The following is a 10,271-nucleotide window of genomic DNA, read 5'->3' as shown; positions in this document are numbered from 1 at the left end:
TAATGTGTAAGTGTGTATGATGAATGATTTATTCGCCCATTAAATTACCAATGAATAATTCTATGACTCTGGTTTACCAGAAATACAACCATTCATCAGAGTGATTTTTCTTCAGTATGATAGATCTAATAATGTTCATGTTTTATGATACTGGCAATTATAGCTTGAAGCTTCGATAGTTTCTATCCTTTTGTACCACATGATGATAAGGTTTAATTCACATCTAATGTAGATCAGACAAGATTTTTTTTTACTGTTTCCTGCATGGTTTATCTCCCTAGTCATTGTCCACAGGACTCTGGGAAGCTGTAGGAATATGCAGGTGCAGACACAAAGCCTGGCTTCATATCCAACATTGTGGAAAGGGACTATACATCATTGGGCAGAGCCCTATGCTCCCCTAAGCCACGAGGACAGAGCCCGGGGAGAGTGACCTCAGACAGGATTTTTATAAGATTTCAGTGGAATAAATTGCTGGGTATGGTACAGTTTGTATAATATGTGCAAACTTCTACCATCTTGAGATTAATCACTTCCCTAATTCTACCTGAATTGTAGCTATGAAATTTATAAAACAAAAATGTACTAATGACCTCTTTGAAATAGTTTTGAAGGGGTAAGATATTTCAGTTGATATATTTATGCATACATTTGTTGGCAAAATAAAGTCCCTGTGTATTCAGATTTGATTTTTTTATCTCTTTTTCATTTCATACTTTGTTAGAAATGATCGAGGTCCCTTATATATCCTGGTACTTATATTTACAATAATAATAATAATAATAAATGAAGAACTCTGGAATACTAGAGATAGTTTAAATTTCAAGTGAGAAGACTTGTGGTTTCTTGTATGTACATTTTCCATGGAAAAGATAAACTGAATTGAGAAATTTAGTTTATCATCTCAGAGATCTTGTAAGGAATACCAGATATATCATCAATAACTTCTGGAGAAAATAGAATAAAAAATATTTCATCTGTTTTACTCAAGAAAATACCAAAACTTTAATAACATCTACAGGATGTTTGCGGTAAGTCAGATGCTGTATGGTAAAGAATAGATACAACAGAGCCGAGTAAACTTCCTAGCCTAAAAGAGCCCCAGTGGTGGAAAAAACAAACAAATGTCTGTTGATGTGGTCACTTAGAAGTCATGTGAAAGTATTGGCTCTGGTGTCATGATCTACAGAGGAAAAGCAGGACAATCTTCACAAATGATGACCGTGATTCTTCAGACATGCAGTAAAAGGTTGCTGGATGAACACAATGATGGGATTGTTGAGGTTGTAGCTAATGAGTAGGTTTACATTTTGACTGACACTTTGTATACTTGACCAATATGTGTTAGCAAGTTAAAATTTGTTTTCTTAGATTAACAATTTTTAATCATCAGTAAACTAGATCATAAAACTCCAGATCAAAGTTGACTTCTCTCAAGTGCAATAACAAAGCTACTTGATTTCTCTTTTCATCTTTCCTTCTTAGCATCCCAATAATTATATAATATATATGGATCAAATAACAAAAGAATTTAAATACCCAGATCAAAGCATTTGCATTTGACTTATTCAAATATAGAGGGAGGTATATTTTTGTCCTGCTTCTAGAGTGTTTGTAGAAAAGGTAAGTATAATATTAGCAAAGACTTCCAAATACATGTTTTCATAATATACACAGAAAGTGCTTTAATAGCCCAAAGGAAGAGATATCCTTCACAATCTTTGAGTACTATTAAGTCAGTGATTCTGTAGCTATAACTTTTGCCCGAATACTTGTCAGTCAATGAATGGTAGGACACAGTGGAGAACTTATTTAAGATGTACAACATATAGTGCTAGAAATACCCAGAGAATCTTCCAACTGCAAATTCCATTCACATTATAAAACAAATGAAGCATTTACTAAGCAACTGCTTTCAGAATCATAACCATGGTACATAGCCTATATATCTTTAGGGGGTCACATCCGTTAGTGTTATTGTTCACACAAAATGTGGATGGGAAGGTTGAAAATCACTTTTAACATGCTCATGGAGTGAGCTAATTGCTTTCACAGAGACAATGCCAATCCCAGTAAAATTCAGCAGCGTTTAAAGTTTTTTGTGTTAGAGTTAAATATATAGTTCCATGCATAAGAAATATGGAAAAGTTTGTTTCACAAACAATGCAAAAATTTCCTGTGAAAATGTAAATCTTTAGCCTTTAATGGGACAGCATTGGACTGAGAAAAATACATTGCATTTTGATTATAAGATGAAAATATATTTATGTAATCTTGAGAGGGAGATTGTAGTCATATACAAGGATGTGAATAGTAAGATCCAATATTGATAATGTTTGCATCTAAAGTACATGTCATTATAATTTGCATATTTCAATGTCACCATAATTTGTTGCCATTTTTGTACTCATCTAAACGTTCTTCTGGCATTCATTAGGTATATCCTATGCACATTCTACCACCATCATTTGCTTGTATATGCTGACAATTGTGCTATATTCTGGGAATTTAGGGGTTCCCTTTATGCAGGAGAGATACAAAAATAAAAATAAAAGGTAGAGTTACCATTTAGAAAGCAATTGCATGTTGTATTAAAGTATAATTTCAATTTAATCTGTCTTGTTTTGGGCCTTAAACTAAAGTACTTTGGTGTACCTTTAGAGTACAAGCTACAAGGGTGTGGGGGTCCTTGTTGAATTTACTTCATTCAATTATTTACTTAATTACAATTATTTAAGTCAAACAGATTAGTTGATTTGTAACTTGCTTGCATATTTTATAATTCAGGATATCTATAAGCATTGTTAATTACAAATATACTACCAGATTACTACCAGGTGCAGTTACGTTTTCATCTACTCAATATGTAATAATTCTCTAAAGTATGAATCCTCAAATTAGTGTCCATATTTTAAGAGGCAGACCATATTTTCTAGGGTGCAAAATGAAACAGTATCAACACCGTTTTTACCTATCTGGTTCATAGAATGTCACAATGTTGTTATTTAAAAACATGCTCAGTTTAAACACTGCCCACAAACCATCTGATATTCTTATCTTTTATATGCATTCTTTATGCTGATGTTAAATCTCAAGTACATTTTCACAGAGTTAAATTTCTGCTTTTTTAACTTCAAGTGCCCAAAAGAATAAAAATTCATAATCTCCTAAGTACATCAAGTGCCTTTCTGCAAAGAATACTTGACACTAGTGATGCTCACATCCTGATAACAAAGAAGAACTGAGAAAAAAGTCATGCCATCACATATTTGCTAGAACAGAGAATTTATAGAGTTGTATGATTTTGTGTTTCAACTAAAACATTGCCAATATTTTAAAAACTAGGTTACTTGACTCACAATTTGCTTGCATATTGTATAACTCAAGTTAGGGTTAGATTAATATGCAATATGGTCTTATTAAAATATTAGCAATCTTTCAGTATCTGACTTTATTCTAACGTTCTAATATTTAAAAATATAAAGGAAAAATATCTATATAATAGCTAGTTTACCTAACTTTCATTACTTAATTTGCTAAAATGAGTGAAAAATGTATGGGCTGCTAACTTACATTATATATATGCTAATTATTTAACTGAAGAGTGCAGATACAAAAGATTAATATATGTGATAAAAGATATTTTAAAAAAATTGTGTAAGAGTTTGTTCCTGATTGGTTAAGTTAAATATCCTGGTCTTTCCTAATTCTATACAAGTTATTATTTTTAAAGATTTTTCTCAGAATACATGTTTTCCTTTACTTCAGTAATAGGAAGCGGACATTAGAAGATACTGTACAGAGAACATGAAATAAACCAACAAAAGGTGTGACAATTTCAATAGACAAGAAAAGTCACAATAATAGAGGAAGCTTTCATAGAGAAGACAATAACTGAACTCTCCCTGTGCCTAGGAACTTGGAGGGCTGATAACGAAATAGATGCAAAACTCATTCTACAAATGACTCAAACCACAGTCTTAAAAATATGAACTCCTTCTAAAGATAAAATCGCTTATCTTATGTAGAACCATTCTTAACAAACATGGAATTATCTATCACTAGGTATAAGCACAAATACACTGATTGGCTTTGTCCCACAAGTGTGACCAAGGTCAGGATATTCTGAATTGTGGAAGGGAGCTAAAACTGACAAGAGGTTTATTTCAATTCACAATATCCATTTAGGAGGCAAGTATACCAAAGGAGAAGAGAGCACATGCACAGTGTCCGCCCAGTGACAGAGGTATCACCCCAACACTAGGAAGTTCTGAATTTTATTTATTAGTTTTGGTGGGGGAAAAAAGATTGCTATGCCTAGAGTAGTTTTCTCCTGTAGATGAGTGCAGAGGAAAAAGAAAAAGTAGAGAGGCAAACAGAGGAGATAGTGAGCAGAGATAGATAATCAATAGATGATAGACAGATGATGACAGACATAGATAGACAGTAGGAAAGAATATGAAGTTCTTTCCTTTTTTTTTTTTTTTTGTCCATTATGGGGCTTGAACTCTGGGTCTGGGCGCTGTCCCTCAGCTCTTTCGCTCAAGGCTAGCGCTATACCTCTTGAGCCCCAGTGCCACGTCCAGCTTTTTCTGCTGATGTAGTGTTGAGGAATCGAACCCAGGGCCTCATGCATGCAAGGTAAGCACTCTACCACTGAGCCACCTTCCCAGCCCCGTTCTTTCCTTTTTTTAAGAATAAAAAGCAATTATTTATTTCCATATTTCTACTTCCACATTTATCCAAACAAGTTTAAAGTCTGTTTTGGTTTAAATGTGAATTGAAATATGGCATAGGTAGATTATGATTAACATGCAAGCATGTTTTTACGTATTTATTTACTTCATTTGTTTTTGGTGTACCTATGTTTGAGCTCAGAGCCTCATGCTTGCTCAGCTGATATTCAAATATTACAAGCATATAACTCGCTCTGCTTTTTGCTAATTACTTTGGAGACTGGGTCTAGTGAATACTTCACAGGTTGGCTTCTAACTGGGATTTTCCCATTTCAAACTTCTGAGTAAGTAGGCTTACAAGTGTGAGCTACAAGCACCCAACAGGAATATGATTTATATGCAGTGGTTTTTCACTATAGCTGTACTTTAGAGGTACCTTGAAGAGGCCAATTGCAATGTTGCAAACCTACATCCCAGCAATGATTAATTAAATCAGAGTGTCTAGAGACACAAATGTCTATAGGTAATTCTAACACTCAGTAAGAAAAAATGGAAGCTATTGTTTAATGGTCTAAAACAGGATGAGTTGAGTTTTCAAAGGGTTGAATATACAGTTACATTTGAACTTGTAAAGATACTATGTTGACAAATATCTGTTTTCCAAACACTAAAACAATTGAGGGCATCATTAATCTTAAGACACAGCAGGTCAGTATCATGTTCTCACTATCACTAGTCTTTACCTGTGTGATGCTGTTCTTAAAGTCTAAGTTTACAGTATTTTTTTCTCATTTGTTCCCTCTTAATAAATTGGATAGATTGGTGTCTGCATTTTTATTAGTTTGTCATGTAGAAATTCACATGAGATAATCTCAGAGAATCCATGCTATATTCCTGAGCTCACTATTCTTTTTTTTTTTGTCAGTTGTGGGGCTTGAACTATGGGCCTGGGCTCTATCCCTCAGCTCTTCAGCTCAAGGTGCTCTACCACTTGAGCTACAGCGCCACTTCTGGTTTTCTAGTGGTTTATTGGAGATAAAGCCTGGGCTGGCTTTGAACTTCGATCTTCAGATCTCAGCCTCCTGAGTAGCTAGGATTACAGGCGTGAGCCACCAGCGCCCAGCTATGAGCTCACTATTCTTAAGACTTGAATTAGAATACCAAAGTTTATAGGTGAAATATAACCACTTCCATGTAACTATCTTATTTATAAAATTAGGTTAAATAATTGCAATGATCATTAAATACTTTAAAGAGAAAATTAAAAAAGCATAAAATAATAATGTTTGTTTTACAAGTGATAAACAATATATTGGTGAAAAGTATATACTACTTGGCATAGGTTTTCCTTGATATTGTTTTACATTGGACATACATCAATTTAGTGCTTTCTTTTTGCTTCTTATCTTATTGGGTTTTGAACCCTAGAATTTATGATTGCCAGGCTAGCATTCTAACACTTGAGCCACACTTTCAGTCCTATTTTTATGGCTATTTGAGATTGGGTTCCATTTTTTTCTGGACACTTGTCTGAGCTCTGATTGGCCTATTTTAGACATCCATTAGTTGCTGGACTCACAGACACACCACTATGTGCATCTCTTAGAGTCTCATGGAGTTTTCTACCCAGTCTGGCCTGGAACTAGGGTCTTTCCAATTCCAGCTTCCCTGGTACTTTGGATGAGAAGATATATGCCTGTACACCCAGATATTGGTTGACTAGGGATCTGACTAAATTTTCTGCCTGGCTGGCCTCAATGTGTGACCCTCCTAATGCCAGCCTTCCAGCTAGCTAAGATTACAGATGAACAATGCCAACCTGGAATCATCAATCTCATTCTAAAAAGGGAGACCGAGGTAAAAGACTTAAAACATTTGAAAGAGTATGCTTTGAGGCTGAAGTACTTTTCACCATTCATTGTGAGAGAAAATAAAGTTCCCAGAAGCCAGCCAGAGATGGTAAGGGGAAAGCAAAAAAAAAAAAAATCTATGTGCTAAAATTCTTCCTGAACAACAATACTCTAACTCATCCAAACTCAAGGGACTAGAGCATAATATATATATATATATATATATATATATATATAAATCTTAGGTTTGTGCAACTAGAAAGTAGAGGACACACTAGCATTATATCACAGAAATATTAAGATTTTATTCTGAGAAAGGCAAAGAAGAGGGAGTTTTGTGAGCTGATTTATCTCTATAGAGTGTTAAATGCCATCACAGGGGCTCGAGGGGCTTTACTACACTCACAACTAGAAGGACATTTCCTATGGGAACAAGAGACAATATAGCTACAAACCTTATGTAAAGACAGAGACTTTACCAAGTGAGCCTCAGTTAATGACAGAATTGATAGGACTCATTTAAAGGCAAGATGTTTCTGACACTATTACAAAAGCATGAACACACCTTCACACCTTAGGGAAAATAAGCAAATTGTACACAGATATTCTAATGGGACTGCTTCATTTGTCCCATCCATCAAAATTGAGCTTTTAAATTGAAAATAGTTTTATTTTGCAATGTTGAAGTCACACATCATGAAGTTTGGGTTTTGAGTCTAGATTTGTACCACATATGAAATTTATATCAATAATATAAGCAAACAAACAGAACTCAAATCTCTCTTAGGATGATCTACTTTGAATCTCTCAAAATTACTGATGTCTAAACTTCAAAGTGATCTTGCTCTGTGAAGCCTGGCCTTGCAGATTGGTTTGTTGCCCCGTTTCTATGTTATTTCTTGTTTCGCAATTCTTTTTACCCCATCCCCATTTGGATTTAGGCTCAATCTGGCCTGACATCTCCGGCCTGTGAATTCAATCCTGGTGAAGCAAGCCCCCAATTATTCAACCTGAACCCCATGTAACTCATTTATATTAAATTCTATTCTTTTTCTCCAGGATTTGTCAGTAAAGCAATTAATCTAAGAGTTTACATTTTTACAATATACAAATGAGGTAGGTAATACTTCAAACTAGCATAGAAGAATTCTAACTTCAATATATTAGTTGATTGCTCTCTTGGCTTTTCCCACAAGTAGACTGATAAAACTGGGTCTAGAGAGAAATGTAATGAGGAGGTCAATTGGTAACTAAAATTAAATGGTGGAGAGCAGTCTGGGATCAGAAGAGAACTGGGTCCTTCATTTCAGAAGAGCCAATGGCATAGAGAATATCTGAGAACATCTATTTCATAGCAACAATTCCCCTGCCATTCAACAATCCCCCTTCCTCAAGCCTCTACAACCAGGCATACTCACAACAAATTTTAAAAAGTGCTGTATCTCCAGAGGGGAACTGAGGACATGTAGAGAGTGCTTTCATCATAATTTTTGAAAATACAGTGAACTCATTTATTCCGACCACCTCTTTCACTAATAACTGCTTTTATTTAAGGTTAAAAGCAAGATTTTGCAGCTAAGAGAATCAGTGGCTAAAGAAAATGGAAATATGCAGTAAGTTTGTCTATTAGAATTGTGCCTACGGTTCAAGTACTCTTGGCATATTTAAGAATTGAGGGAGAAAGATGGGTAGATAAAACCTAAGAAGAAGATAGCAGGGAGGGACAAGAGAAAGAATCGGTAAAAGGGAAGCAAAGCATGTATCTCACCTGTGGTAGAACTGATCTGAAACAACAGAAGATTCCTCTATGGGTACAGGAAGCAGTTCTACCACTAAACAAGACAAAAACAAAGCAAGATAATCTGAAGGATTCTAGGTTTATTTTGGATGTATGACCAAGTGCGTTCTGGGTGATAACTCGGTGTGACAAAATTATATTCACTAGCACATCAGAGCCTGTCCTGTGTTAAAAGCTAGCCAGCCTCTGCTCTATCATTTGACTTAGTTACTAGGGAAGACTAAAGGGATAGCGTTCTGAGGCATGTATTCGAAGAGAAGGGGCTTCAGGGACTAGAGAGTCAGGATTCCTAACGGGTGTCATTAGCATCAATAATTTAGACCTACCTATATATGTTACTGGTGAAGCTAATTTAGCATATTTCTCTCTTTATACATTTATACATACAAAACAAATTCCCTTTGGAAGTAACTTTCATGATGTATTTGTAGATATAGTTACTTTACTTCTGAATATTTATACTGCCTTTCTCACTGAGTAGTTGTAACCTGGTTGAAATACAATTCTAAATACTTAAAGTATTCTAACTATTCAATGAAATGAGCATTTTAAAGCCACTGTAATGCCAAAAGGGCTGGCATGCACATAATTTGAAAAGTGAATATGACTTGAGAGCATGAAGTCTCATTATCCATAGGTAAGTATCCAAAACCTGTGTCTAGATATTTAAATAGAAATAGTACCCATAGTTCCTGATAACTGGACTGTGACAGGTATAAGTCACATTATTACTTCTTAATGGTCTCCATTACTAACTTCATTACTTGTTTTGCTTTTTTTTCAAGCTTTAACAAGACTCTATATGAGCTCAGAAAGTTCCACTGTTTTGGGTGAGAGAGAAATGAGCACTTTTCCAGGATACATGGCTGGAATTCTGTTGATCCACATCACATTGCAACCCCAGGTTATGCTAAATGAGTGAGTAAAATGGTCCTGGGGGAGCTTACAGAGTATTTGACTCCCTAAGCAACACCCAAAGCCTATACCCAGGCCTGCGTCTCATACGTTTTGTTGTTCATATCATCTTGTCTCCTGGAACTTCTGACATACTACTATACCATGGAGGACCATTCTGCTTTTCTCAGATAATGAATTTTGCCATGATTTTACCACAAACATTCTTTTTCCTTCTTGGAGACACAATTTATTTCTTTAAAGAAATATCTCCACAGTGTCATACTGCATTATCCAATGGAACTTAAACTTCCTCAGAAAAATGCATGGTGTCTGAAGACTTGAAATGAAAATACAAAAGCAGGGCACCAGTGGCTCACATCTGTAATCCTAGTTACTTGGGAGGCTGAGATCTAAGGATCCTGGTTCAAAGCCAGCCTGGGCAAAAAAAATCCGTGAGACTCTTATCTCCAATAAACCACCAGAGAACCAGAAGTGGCACTGTGGCTCAAGTGGTGGAGTGCTAGCCTTGAGCTGAAGAGCTGAGGGTCAGCGCTCAGGCTCAGAGTTCAAGCCCATGACCGATTTAAAAAAAAAAAATGAAAATACAAGATCACATTTCCGATGTTGCTGATAGAAGTGGAACAATTAATTCTGTCTTATGCATATGCACACTGGAGCTTATGCTGTTTGGGGCTTGTATTTTCATTCCTACCATCTCCAGAGTTTTCTTGTGTTTTGTTACTAGCTGATGGTCATCAAATTCCTTTCCCCTTTTCTCTTTCATGCAGATATTTAAGGCCTTTCATATACAGACATTATATAATATTCAGTATGAATGTCAGAGCAGCAGCTTCTTTTCATTTTTTTTCAGAATCCTTCACAGGTAATTGTTAATTAATTTTAAAACCACACTGAGAGAGATTTCGTCTATGTAGAAATTATATACAAGCACTGAGAATTACAGATTGGAAGTTAGCTCTTTTGAATTTCACAGGAAATTGTTTAGGAGGCATTTATTGAGCTATGGAAACATGCTAAGCACTGTGCTAG

The 10,271-nt window shown here is 35.4% G+C and overlaps 1 non-coding gene across 1 annotated transcript; it reads right to left on the bottom strand.

Moving 5' to 3' along the window:
• Positions 1-251: 251 nt before the first annotated feature.
• On the bottom strand, positions 252-455 carry LOC122106938. Its single transcript, XR_006147257.1, has one exon. It is a non-coding gene; the product is annotated as a small nucleolar RNA SNORA73 family (small nucleolar RNA).
• Between the last annotated feature and the right edge of the window lie 9,816 nt (positions 456-10,271).

Source organism: Dipodomys spectabilis, unplaced genomic scaffold, assembly GCF_019054845.1.
Source record: "Dipodomys spectabilis isolate Male_0828 unplaced genomic scaffold, ASM1905484v1 ptg000043l, whole genome shotgun sequence".
In the NCBI taxonomy this organism is placed as follows: domain Eukaryota; kingdom Metazoa; phylum Chordata; class Mammalia; order Rodentia; family Heteromyidae; genus Dipodomys; species Dipodomys spectabilis.
The sequence above is the reverse complement of the archived record's forward strand: the minus strand, read 5'-3'. Positions and strand labels throughout refer to the sequence as shown.